The 13,666-nt window shown below is 44.6% G+C and overlaps 1 pseudogene; it reads right to left on the reverse strand.

The window, feature by feature from the left end:
* Positions 1 to 5,321: 5,321 nt before the first annotated feature.
* Positions 5,322 to 13,297, reverse strand: LOC114103094 (ATP synthase subunit beta, mitochondrial pseudogene; annotated as a pseudogene).
* Positions 13,298 to 13,666: the final 369 nt, after the last annotated feature.

A 13,666-nucleotide genomic window follows, 5' to 3' on the forward strand; every position in this document is an offset into this window, starting at 1 on the left:
ACTTGTTCAAGCCTTCTCAGCTGAGATTCAAATCACCCATCTAGACATAGGACAATACCCATACACAAAAACATTTTTTTGAAATTTCCAATATGCTTGGAATTTTAGTCCATTTTGTGCTGCTATGACAAAATACTCGAGGCTGAGTAGTTTATAAAGCAGAAATTTATTTATAAATTTCCGGAGGCTGGGGAATTCCAAAATGTAGGCACTTCAGGTGTGGCTTCCTGGTGAAAGTTGATCTGTTTTTAAGATTGTTCCCTGACATGACATCCACCTGAGAAGAAAAGTGCTGTATTCTCACATGGTAGAGGGACAGAAGGAGGGAAGGAGTCTTAAGGCCTCTGGCAAGCCCTTGTACAGTGGCACCAATCTAACATCCTTGCCAGCAAAGCCCTCATGATGTCCCCAGAGGCCCTCACTTTCCAACTATGGCACACTGGGGCTTAATTTTCAACACTTGATTATTGTGGGGACACATTGAGACCATGGCACCTTGAGAAGGGGACTGATTATTGTGGGGTTTGGAATTCCTAAGATTCAGGTGACACTTTTTAGTGTGGCCATGTTTGTGCCTATAATTTGATTAGCTCTGATATATTTAAGTAACAAAGCAAAGCCAGACTTTTCTTTCTAAAAATATGCCTATCTTCTTCTTAGCCCATGAATGACAATTAAGTCAAGTGCCTCTCAGGACTCACCCTGGAGGAAAGGACATCTGAAGCCAGTCCTGGTGGCATGGGCCTGTAGTCTCTGCTACCTGGGAGGCTGACACAGGAGGTTCTTGAGTTGCAGGCCAGCCTGGGCAACATAGCGAGACCCCCATCTCAAAACACACACGCGCACACACACACACACACACACATATATAAATGCAGATCTGATCATAACTGTGCAAAGAGTTCATATTCTTAGTCTTCTCTGGTTGGAATCAGGTATAAAGCCCATAAATCTGCTTTTTAAATTAGCTGTCAAATGTTCTAAGTAACTACACAAATTTATGCATCTCATGGAATTATCAGACTGTAGATCTGTGAAATTTTGGATAACGTTTACCCAATGTGATAATTTTACTTTTTGATGAGTAGTTTATTTTAAGCTGTAGCCTCTGGAAGAGTTTAATCTCACCCAGTGTAGTGTTTTTTTTTTTTTTTTTCACCATAGAGATAAAGACTGCAGTAACCGTGGCTAGTGTCAGTGAGCACTCGGGTGCCAGGCACCATGTGCTCAAGTCTCCTCAGACCCTCTGCTGTCTCAGGTCAGGGAAGAGACACCTTGGCAGAGGGAGGTTAAGTGCCTTGCCAGACACACAGCTGGAGGGTGCAGAGCCCAGGTGTCAGCACACACTTTGGCAGGGCCTTGCTGCCCTGTGCCTGTTCCAGACCCGGTCCTCTGATGCACAAAATCTGCCTTCACTCAGTGTGTTTTTGGGAAATGTATTTCTTATGTGATGAGGCCTCCCTTGTACTTGTGTGACTCCTTAAAGAGGTTTCGTTCTTAACACAGATAGGCCTCTAAGATTTGCTTTACCAGTAAGACTAATGAAATCGGAAGAGATCACCAACTATGTTATAAAACTCAGAAAAAGCTATCATTGAAGAGTTTTATTTTTGTTTTTGGTACCATGGGTTGAACGCAGGGGTGTTTTACCACTGAGCCACATCCCCAGTCCTTTTTTTTTTTTTTTTTTGAGACAGCGTCTTGGCTAAGTTGCCTAGGGCCTTGCTAAGTTGCTGAGGCTGGCCTCAAACTTGCAATCCTTCTGCCTCAGCCTCCTCGGTGGCTGGGACTATAGGTGTGGCCACTGAACCTGGCAATTGTTGATTTCAAAGAATTTATTCTTGGGCTTCCTGTGCCTTGTTGAGGAGTTGCCTAGCATATTTTGGAAAGTCTCTGGGAAGTTTTAAAATAAACAAAATGATAAATATGGATAGGAATTACAGTTGAGGAAACTGCTTTTAGCCCATGATTTCATCAGGAACTCAGCATCACAGCAGGGTTTTCTTTATTATACATTTTACTATAAACAGAAGTCATGCACATTAATTAGTTCAAAAGTGATTGTGTTTTATATAGTAAAGAAGGAAGGGCATGATGTACAGGTAAAGTCAGGCATGACTGGTTTTCAGCTTCACTGCTGGTCTGAGTGAACCACGGGAAGACTAACTCATGTTGTTAGTGGTGGTGCATGAGCATCCTTGGAGAATATCAGAAATCCTCAGGCAGGAGCCCCAGAAGCCAGGACTTGCTGCAGCCACACAGGAGATTGAGTATCCAAGGGAGTTGAATGCAGAGATATCTAGGTTAGCAAAAGAAGATGGTTTCTATAAGTTGTCCAGGTGAGCCTCAAACTTGCAATCCTCCTGCCTCAGCCTCCTGAGTAACTGAGATTATAGGCATGTGCTACCATGCCCAGCCTAGATTGATGTTTTTTTTGTCAATAGCTGAAGTTACCTGGGACTGGTGGGAGTAAATGTCAATGTGCTAGCTATTCTGCTGACAGCTGAGTATCACTGTGCCCCTTTCCCATACCCAGCTACAGCTACAGGGTCTATGGGTGCACAGAGATCAAGGTTGAGGCCAAGAGATCTAGGATGCAGGCATCAGGTGCAGACACCCCGGGATGCCTCTCCCTGCTGCTTCTGTGGCTTCCCTGGCAATTACTCAGTTATCACTCCTGTGGCTGCTGTTTGGATAGCTGCTGATCGGTTGGCCTGGCCCAAGTTGTGCCTTCAACCTGCAGCTCCTCAGTGAGCACATTCTACAACCTCTGGATGTTGGCATTTGTTGTGGCAACTGTTGTCCCTAGTGCTCCTTTTCAGCTGTGATGAGGTACTGAGTCTGCCATCGCTGCCTTGCTACCTGGTTGGGCTCTTATCTTAACAATGACTGTTGCTCTGGAGGTCCCGATCAAGTGAGGGCTGCTTCTGCAGCTGCCTCTGCAACCATCATGGTTACCTTAGAGATTACCACTTCAGGTGCAGGGGAAACTGACTACCTGAAAGTGGTCCAGGAGGCTTTGCCTGGGCCACAGCTGTTCCTGAGGCTCTGCCCACTCTGTTGCTCATACAGGTTGAAGTACCTCCCTGATCTTTATAGCTATGTTACCAATTGGCTGAGGGCTCTTGGTCAATTTGGACAGAAATAGCAAAAAGCCAAAGTACAGATCCCTTAGTGTTAACAGCTCTGAGCTTTGAATGCCTGCTGCTCTCAGTTCTTGGTGTTAGCAGCTCTGAGCTCTGAATGCCAGCAGACAGATCTGTGAGGAGCACCTCCCTCGCTCATGACAGTAAGGATAGGCGGGCCGAGCACATCTGTGCAGACTGGCCTGGCAATGCAGAATGTCTAGGGGTCAACAGACAGGAGACTGTGTCATGCATGAGCCCACCCCTTTTGTCCATGTAAGTGGCACTCCTTTAACCCTCATCAGGCCAGTCAGGGAAACTCTGGTTGTATACTACTTCCCTTTGTGCTCAGCAGAAGCCCCATTGAAGCCTCTTTCTGATGGTTTTCTTTGGCATATTAGTGATTTCTAACTGGAGTGGAGCAAGCTGATCTAGTTGTGCTATGAGCTGGTAACACCAAGGACTGCTAGGCCTAAGAATATCTGGCAACTAGAGAGCTACTGAAGCACTCCAGAGAATGTCCAAGAACTGCAGGAAAGCTGTGTGAAGTTATTAGAACTGGCTGTGGAAAGCTGCTGGGAGAGCTGCAGAAGGGCTGCTGGGAGCCTCTAGCTGCAGCTGTTAAGAGTTGCAAGCTTGTGCTGCTGAGAGTGGCAGGAGGGTTGCTAACACCAAGAAATAAGAGCAGCTGGCATTCTAAGTTCAGAGCTCTAACACACTGAGAGCTGAGAGCGGCTGGCATTCTAAGTTCAGAGCTGTTAACACTAAGGGAGCTGCACTTTTCCTTTTTGTTATCTGTATTCACATTGAGCAAAAAACTCTCAGCCAATTAGTAATATGGTTCTAAAGACCAGGGAGACAACACAGACTGTTTCTAATTGTGTCTATGGGGGAAACTTTGGTTAAGGCAGAGCAGGTGTCCAGGGAGATCAGAGGTTTGATGGGCCAGAGAACCAGGGAGTTAGAAGGAAATGATAATATTTCAACTCTTGTCCCATAAGGTATAACTGTATGACTTTGGAGGTTTAAAACAACAATATCTATCTATCTATCTATCTATCTATCTATCTATCTATCTATCTATCTCCCTGCCTCTCTCTCTCTCTCCATGATTGTGGGAGTTGACTGGGTTTGGCTAGGTGGCTTTCACTAGAGGCATGGTCTCTCATGCTGTTGCAGTGGCTGGGGCTGAAGTTATCTCAGTCTTCTTCAGTCCTGAGTCTGGTGACTACTGCAGGCTGTTGTCTGAGACCTGAGCTGGGGCGTTTGACTAGGAGATCTAAATGTGGTCTCTTCATATATTCTGGGTTTCCTCACAGCATGGCAACTGTGTTCAGAGAGTTTCTAAAGAAGACCACGGAGAAATCACATTTTATGATCTAGCCTCTGAAGGTACAGAGCATTGCTTTTGCCAACCACAGACCATTTCATATTCAATGGAAACAACACAGATCCCTATCACATTGGACAAGAGCACATGGAATAGGAGATGTGGTTGTGGCCACCTTAGAAACTCTTCAACAGAGGATACAGAGCAGGATATTGGAGTTTAAAATTACAGAAATCAAGTCATTCAAAACGGGCAAGGACTGGGCTGGGATTGTAGCTCAGTGGTAGAGTGCTTGCCTTGCATGTGCGAGGCACTGGGTTTGATCCTCAGCACCACATAAAAATAAATAAATAAATAAATAAAGATATTGTGTTCATCTACAACTAAAATATATATACATATTTTTTAAAAAGGGCAAGGACCATTCCTGTGGGTAGCTTTAGTGAAGTAAAAAGGTCATCAGGATTGAGGAAGACATGAAACAACGACTCAGGAATTGCATGGTCATCCTCATGAACTCTGACATCCTCAGAAAAGTGGAAGGACTCCAGAATGGTATGATGAGCCAGATATGATGGCGCAGGACTGTAATCCCAGTAACTTAGGAGGCTAAGGCAGGAGGATCACAATTCAAGATCATCCTGGGCAACATAGCAATCCTTTGCTAAGTCCCTCATTTAATCTTATTTTTTTTTCCCGAGGAGGAGTGTACATTTTATTGGAAACCTTAAATACTCTTCAGACAGAACATAATGTCTTCAATCAAGACTCTTGTGTGGCCGACAGAGGAAAACTGTTTTATTAGAATTAGAGGCAAGGACAGGGACAATACACTGGATGAGTGCTTGGTTTGGCAAGAGAACCTCTCACAATGAATGCTCTTCAGTCAGTTTATCAGCTTTTGATACCGCTTCTTCAATGGGTCCCACCATATAAAAGGCTTATTCTGGGAGATAGTCATATTCACCCACCAAAATCTGCTGGAATTCTTTGATGGTCTCCTTCAGAGGTACCAACTTCCCCACATGACTTGTGAAGATCCCAGAAACCTGGAATGGCTGAGAAAAGAAATGCTGCATTTTCTATGCATGGGACACAGTCAACTTGTCTTCCTTGGAAAGCTCATTGAGGCTGGCAATAATATCCTGGAGGGATTTCTAGTCCTGCAGGATCTTTTGCACTCCATAGGCAACATCACAATGCTCATGCCGACAATGTTGGGATCCATGATGCGAAAGGAGAAGTCCAGAGGATCCACAGCTCAGCAATCTCATGGGACAGCACAGCGGTAGCGCCCTAATGGGCAAAGGCAGTGGCAGGGTCAGTCACGTCATCAGCAGGCACACAGGTAGCCTGTGCAGAGGTGACAGATCCCTTCTTGATAGCGGTGATTCTTTCCTGCATAGTACCCACATCAGTGGCCAGGGCAGGCTACAGCAGAAAGGGTTCTGCCCAACAAGGCAGATACCTCTGAGCCAGCGAAAGACACTATCAATTAACAGCAGTACCTCTTGACCTTCTTGGTCTCTGAAGTATTCAGCCACAGTTAGTCCAGTCAGAACTACCAGGGCACAAGCACCAGGTGGTTTATTCATTTGACCATACCCCAATACTACCTCGGAGGTGGCATATTTTAAGTTGATAACACCAGATTCAATCATTTCATGGTGTAAGTCATGGGTCTTCTCACCAACACCAGTAAATACAGAAGTAACCACCATGGGCTTTGGCAACAATGTTAACCAACTCCATGATCAGTGCTGTCTTGCCAACTCCACTCAGCACCATCAAAGAGCCCAATTTTGCTACCCTTGGCACAGGGAGTTAGCAGATCCATAACCTATCGATCCACAACCAGTCACCAGAATTTCCTGCTCAACATTTATCTCAATGAACTCAGGAGCCTCAGCATGAATAGGAGCAAATTGTTTGGTTTTAATAGAAACTCTCATTAATAGGTTCTCCAATGACATTCATGGATCTGCCCAAGATCTCAGGACCAACATGAATTTTGATTGGTGCACTAGAATCTAAGGCTTTCTGACCTCTAACCAAGCCTTCTGTCCCACCCATAGCAATGGTTCCTACTGTGCTCTTACCTAAATGCTGGGCCACTTCCAAAACCAGCTTGGTCTCCCTGCCTTGCACTTCCAGGGCATTTAGGATAGGTGGTGATCGCTCATCAAATGACATTCACTACTACATGGATGACTGCTACCATGTGCCTGGTGGCCGACCTGCTTTGACCATGGAGATGTTTGGGCTGCTAGCTTCTGGCAGGCTAGATTGCTGCTGGGGCAACCTTAGTAACAGCTGGACTTGGGGTAGTGGTGCCGAAGGGCTGAGTCCCTGCAAGGCCTGGAGGCTGATGCAGCAGCCACATGGCCCACAAAACTCAACAGGGCAGAGTCCGGGTAGAGACTGAGTCCTCATTTAATCTTGACAACAACTTTTGATGCAGAAACTATTGTTTTCTGTTTTGTAAATATGGCAACAGAAGATCAGAGAGGAAAAGTAACCTGATAAAAATCACATAGCTGATAAATTGCAGAACTAAAATTCAGACTCCAGCAGTCTGGCCCCCAGACCCATGCTCATAAGCCCTGTGCCATGAGCTAATACTCATAGAGGTCAGAACTGAACACCATGTTACTAATGTATACTGTATGTACTGATCTCGCTTCATTGTAAGCCCCCAATGCAGAGCTCTTGACTGTTCTGGTAACTACTTTTTCAGTCTCTAGAAGAGGGTCCGACCACCAAGTAGGTACCCAGCAAGTATACTCTGAGTGAATGGGTACTCAAAAATATTAGCTGTTGGTACCTATGCAACTAAAAGGTCTTCAGCAAATATCTTTTCCCAAATAAAAGGGAACTTCTTTCTCCTCCCAGATTAATTTTTCCATTACCCCAGAAAAAAAAGGCAAAAGCTTTAAAAATAGTGTTTTGCCCTCTCTACTTTCACCATACTTTTCTTTTTTTTTTAAACCCAAATTTGCTTTACCACTGAGCTACACACCCAGCCCTTTTTAGTTTTTATTTTGGGGCAGGATCTCACCCAGTTGCCCAGGCTAGCCAACTCCTGAGCTCTGAGGCCACATTAGGACTGGTGTTCAGGTGCCAGCACTGGGGTCCATGGAGCTTGGGAGGAAATAATTCTGGTGAGGACACATGACAGGGACCTCAGGATGCACAGCACAGGTGGAGTCTCAGCAGACATCCGGATTTAGCCTGGGTTCCAGCCTACTGCATACCCCAGAGGCCACCTCTGTTCTCACCTTGAGCCAGGAGCAAGAAAAGACTTTGGTGCCTTGTTACAGTGAGAGAATAGAATAAAAGGAGGGGGTGAGAGGAATAACCCACTCATTACCTTCAGGTAACAAACAGAGAGTCCACGTTAAATTGAACAGTGGTTTATCAGAGGAGAGCCACATGATAGAAGAGGGGGACTTCTAGAACCAGACAGGCCTGGGCGCCAACTGAAGCCCTACATCAAGCAACTGGCAAGTATTCTAGCCTCTGAGACTTACTTCTCTCCTACGAAAAGTGGGGACAACGACACTTCCCTCATACAGATCTCAGAACGTTAAAACACAATATCTCATTTGGCATGTAGATGTGTGTCCAGTGGCAGGTCAGCAAGTCCTCTGTGTATGAAGGACGTTTGTTGGGCCTCTCCTCATCCATTTTTCTTGGTTGGGGTACTAGGATTGAACTTGGGGGCACTCAACCACTGAGTCACATCCCCACCCCTATTTTGTATTTTATTAGAGACAGGGTCTTACTGAGTTGCTTATCGCATCACTAAATTGCTTTGAACTTTTGATCCTCCTGCCTCTGCCTCCCAAGCCACTGGGATTAGAAGTGTGAACCACTGCACCTGGCTCTTCCAGTTTTTTTGTTTATTTGTTTGTTTGTTTTTTAGAGAGAGAAAGAGAGAGAGAGAAAGAGAATTTTTTTTAATATTTATTTTTTAGTTTTCGGTGGACACAACATCTTTTATTTTATTTTTTTTATGTGGAGCTGAGGATTGAACCCAGCGCCCTGTACATGCCAGGCAAGCGTGCTACCACTTGAGCCACATCCCCAGCCCTCATCCAGTTTTTTAAAGTGAGCATTTTCTTCTGAATTGACAATAATAACATAATAGAAGAACCTATTCTCTCTCGAATGTAAGAATTTCTCTCCTCTCAATAGGATGTTCATCTTAGTGTTTTCCTGAAGGGCCTTGGGACACCCAGGCTTCCAGTCTCTGCTGTAGAAAGATTTCTGGCCATCTGCTGCCATACCTGAGGGTCTTTATTTTATTTTTTAAAAATATTTATTTATTTTTAAAAAATATTTATTTTTTTAGTTGGACATGATACCTTTATTTCACTTATTTATTTTTATGTGGTACTGAGGATCGAACTCAGGGTCTCGCACATGCGAGGCAAGTGCTCTACTTCTGAGCCACAACCCCCACCCTGAGGGTCCTTATTGTGACTTTTTTCTAAAATGTTGGCAGACAATACAAAGCACAGAATTCTAACTCCACCAAGCAAGTCTGGAATCATTGAAGAAGCTTGCAGAAAACTTTTAGATTCCTAGTTTGGATATGGGAACTTGAGCCAACATAGATCTTCTTTGTACAAATACAGAAATACTAGATTAAATTTTCTCAGGAGGGGCTGGGGTTGTGGCTCAGAGGTAGAGCACTCGCTTAGCATGTGTGAGGCACTGGGTTCGAAACTCAGCACCACATAAAAATAAAATAAAGGTATTGTGTCCATCTGAATGAGGCAGCATTTAAACTGGTCCCATTCACTTATTCATTCACCAATAATTCTTTTTAAATATTTTAGTTGTAGAAGGACACAGTGCCTTTATTTTATTTATTTATTTTTATGCTGTGCTGCGAATTGAATCCAGTCCCTCCAATGTGCTAGGTAAGTGCTCCACCACTGAGCCCCAACCTCAGCGCTCACCAATAGTTCTTGAGCACCTGTTATTTTGCCAGGCCCTGCACCAACCAATGGGAGTAAGTCAGGCCCGGTGTTTGCCTTCCTGGGTGCTGCAGTTGGTGGAGCAGACACTAAGTGATGGATCACAGCAAGGAAGTTCCCTTACATACACATTTAAAAAATAATTGCTTGATGAGATACCATCCACCTGCCATAAATCCACCCTTTTAAAATATACAACTCAGTGATTTGTAATTTATTCAAAGAGTTGGGCATCTATCACAGTATTATCTATCACTGATTCTAAAAACACTCTCATCGGGCTGGGATGTGGCTCAAGCGGTAGCGCGCTTGCCTGGCATGCGTGCGGCCCGGGTTCGATCCTCAGCACCACATACAAACAAAGATGTTGTGTCTGCCAAGAACTAAAAAATAAAAATAAAAATTCTTTCAAAAAAAAAAAAACAAAACACTCTCATCACCCTGAAGAGTAACCCTGTAGCCATTGGCACTTACTCTCCATTCTCACCCACCCCAGCCCTTGACAACCATGAATCTTTCTTTCTTTTAGGGATTTACCTATTCTGGACATTTCATATAAATGAAATCATATACTAAGTGGCCTTTTATGTGTGAGTCTGTTCTCTTTCACCCAGTGTGTTTTCAAAGTGTATCCATGTTGGGGCATGTGCATTGCATTCCTTTTTGTGGCTAAATGAAACTCCATTGTATGTATATGCCACATTCTGATTATGAGAAACTGCTGTGTCTCCATTTTTGAGAAACCAGCCTCTACCTCAGAGCCTGTCCAAGGAAGGGGGCGTGTCCCTTGTCCTTGGAAAAACCCACAGAGCGCTCCTAAGCACATACCCACCCTGCTGAGTTGTTTGTCTGCAAATAACCGGAGAGATCTGTGGCGCCAGGTGTCCCTGACTCAGTTAGGCTAGGTGAAGACCCATAGCAACCCCCTAGCAACCACCAATCAGCAAGAGACAGGGAAAATACCAGGGATGCCAGATGACCCCCCCAGTAGTTTATGGTGGTTGATAATATGTTGGGAAACCATGTAGTTTAACACGTACACCCCTCGTGGCCTAAACCAATCAGTTCAAAGGAGTCCCCCTCTTGTACTAACCAATCACCCCTACCCAATTTATTCCCGCCAGTGAATGTGCTAATCAATGTTAAGAGTTGTTGTTTGACTTTCTCACGGTATGGAATGATTTGCTGTGTGATGTTGTGACACAGAGTATCCCCCAAAACCTATAAAATCTCACTGAACAAAGGACTGGGACTCACTCCCTGGGACAGCTGCGACGGGAACAGTTGTGAATCCAGGCTCAAGCTTGCAATAAAGACTCTTGTGTGATTGCATTGAATTCGGCTCCTGGAGGTCTATTGGGGTCCCACGAATCTGGCATTACAATTATCCACTCATCACCTGATGGACATTTCTGGCTATCTGGAACAATGATACTATGCACATTCATGGACAATTTTTTGTGTAGACTGTTGTTTTCAGTTCTCATTGGTGTATACACATGAGTGGATCACGAAATCTTATAGTGACAAAGGTGGTTTAGATCTGGAATGTCCCCCAAAGGACCATGTGTCAATGACTTATTCCCCAATGGTGGCCTGGCGGAAACTTTAGGGGGTGGGGCCTATTTGCTGAAAGTAGGTCACTGGGGTGTGTCCCTTTTGAGTGAGTAACTCTTGTCCATGCCCTTTCCTATCACTTCCTCCCTCCCTCTCCGCCCCCCCTCCTCCCTCTCTCTCCTTCCCATCCACACGGAGGTGAGCAATTCTTGCTCTATCATGAGCTCCCAGTCACAACATCCTGCATTACCACAAGCCCACATAATGGAAGCAAGTGACTACAGACAAAAACCTCTGAAACCATGAACCTAAGTAAATCATTCCTCTTTAAAGTTGTTCCTCTCAAGTATTCTGTCACAGTGATGGGAAACTTACTAATACAGAAAACTGGTGTCAAGAAGTGGGGTAGGGCTGGGGATGTGGCTCAAGCGGTAGTGTGCTCGCCTGGCATGTGTCCCAGGACCGATCCTCAGCACCACATACAAACAAAGATGTTGTGTCTGCTGAAAACTAAAAAATTAATATTAAAAACTCTCTCTCTCTCTCTCTCTCTCTCTCTCTCTCTCTCTTTTTAAAAAAAATAACATGACTTAAAAAAAAAAAGAAGTGGGGTCATTTCTATGACTATACCTGATGATGCCATTCAGAAGCCTTTGGAACTGGTTTGTGGAAAAAGCGTGGAAATGTTTAGATAAGCAGACTAAAGAAGTCTAAGAACACTTGAGCTTGATGAGTGATTCTGGTGTGAGCTCAGAAGACCAGAATGCTGATAGAAATGCAGAGGGTAAAGGCTGTGTTGATGAGGTTCCAAACACAAATGAGGACTCCATAGGAAACGACTACCAGACATCATTGTTACATTCTAGAGAAGAGTGGTCTACATTTTGTCCACACCTTGAGACTTTGAGTGACACTGCGTTTAAGGATGATGGATTAATTATCTGGTGGAAGAAATTTCAAGACAGCACAATATTCAGGATATGGCATGGGTATTGCTGTCTACTTTTAGCCAGATTTATTGTGAGAATTAAGAGCAAAGAGCAGAGCTGAATGATTTGAAAAACTTATACTTTAGCAGAAAAGAAGCACATGTACATTGGAATTGAAGAAGGTGAGGTTACTGAAGAGATTAGTGCCATTAAGAAGAAGTCAAGCCCGGTGCAGTGGCACACGCCTGTAATCCTAGTGGCTCAGGAGTCTGAGGTGGGAGAATCATGAGTTCAAAGCCAGCCTCAGCAAAATCGAGGCACTAAGCAACTCAGTGAGACCCTGTCTCTAAACAAAATACAAAATAAGACTGGGGATGTGGCTCAGTGGTTGAGTGCCCCTGAGTTCAATCCCTGGTACCCCCCAACAAAAATTATTTTAAAAGAAGCCAAGTGCTTTGTACTAGGACAATGGAAAGCTAACTCGAGGGCTCTCAGGAATCAACCAGACCCCATCCAGGTCAGGCTCAATGGTATAAAAATATAATCTGATTTGAAAGACTTTAGTTTGAGAAGAGAGCGCTAGGGTACATGCTTACATAGGGCTTCCCAGGAAGTTACTCCCTCAGGAATCATTTCACTGTGCAGTTGTTGAGGTACTCAGAGGCCACTATGCTGTGGTCTAAGCAGGACTGACTACTGCTTTAGCCATGGGAGACTGACATCATCCACATGATGTGGGTTTTGTAGGTATGCAGAAAGCAAGGGTTTTGGAGTAACACAGAGGCTTCCATTCAGATTTTAAAGGAAGGCCTGGGAGGCAGGGTTGGAGTCCCTGCAGGCTGCACCAGAAAGGGTGATGCCTAAAGCTATGAGAGTTAAGCTGAAGCTATAATGGAGACCCCAGAAGTTAAAGATGCCACCAACACAGAATGCCTGCTAAGGAAAGTTGCAGGCAGTGAACAGAGCGAACCCCAGAGAGTGTTGGATGGGTTATGGCACACAAAGCCATACAGGTGGATTACCAAGTCCTTTGGAGCTCACATCACACTCCCAAGTACCCCCAAATGTTGGGCATTCATACAGCTACAGATTTTAATGTTTGTCCTACCTGGTTTAATTCTTGCTTTGGTCTGATCCTTCATGGTTTTCTTCAATTCCTCCCTTTTCAAATGGGAATATTTACCCTGTGCCATTGTTTATTGGTTAGTCAGTTTTCCATTTCTGTGACAAAATGTGTGAGATAATAAACTTAAAGGAGGAAAGAATTGCTCTGGCTCCTGGTTTTGGAGTGTTTAGTCCATGGTCAGTTGGCTCTGTTTCTTCTGGGCCTGTGCAAAGAGTGCATGGGGGGAGCAAAGGGGCTTACCTCATGGTAGCTAAGAGGCAAGTGGGGGGTCCTTGCAGAGTCGATGTCATGCCACCAATAACCAGCGCCCTTCCTCTTGACCCCACTCCCCTTGTGCGGCAGTGCTCCGGGCTGGCAACCAAGCCTTTACCATAGGGGCCTTCCAGAGACATTTGAGATCAGAACCAGATAATGGTTTCATCAGTGGTTAACAAATCCCCAGCATCTTAGTTAAGATTTAGATAAGATACTCCATGGGGCATGGCAGGACAATCTTTTTTTTTTTTTTTTTTTTGGAACTGGGGACTCAACTTGGACACAAAACCACTGGGTCACATCCCCAGCCCTATTTTGTATTTTATTGAGAGCCAGGATCTCACTGAGTTGCTTAGCAC

Source organism: Marmota flaviventris, chromosome 19 (genome assembly GCF_047511675.1).
Source record: "Marmota flaviventris isolate mMarFla1 chromosome 19, mMarFla1.hap1, whole genome shotgun sequence".
Classification (NCBI taxonomy): domain Eukaryota; kingdom Metazoa; phylum Chordata; class Mammalia; order Rodentia; family Sciuridae; genus Marmota; species Marmota flaviventris.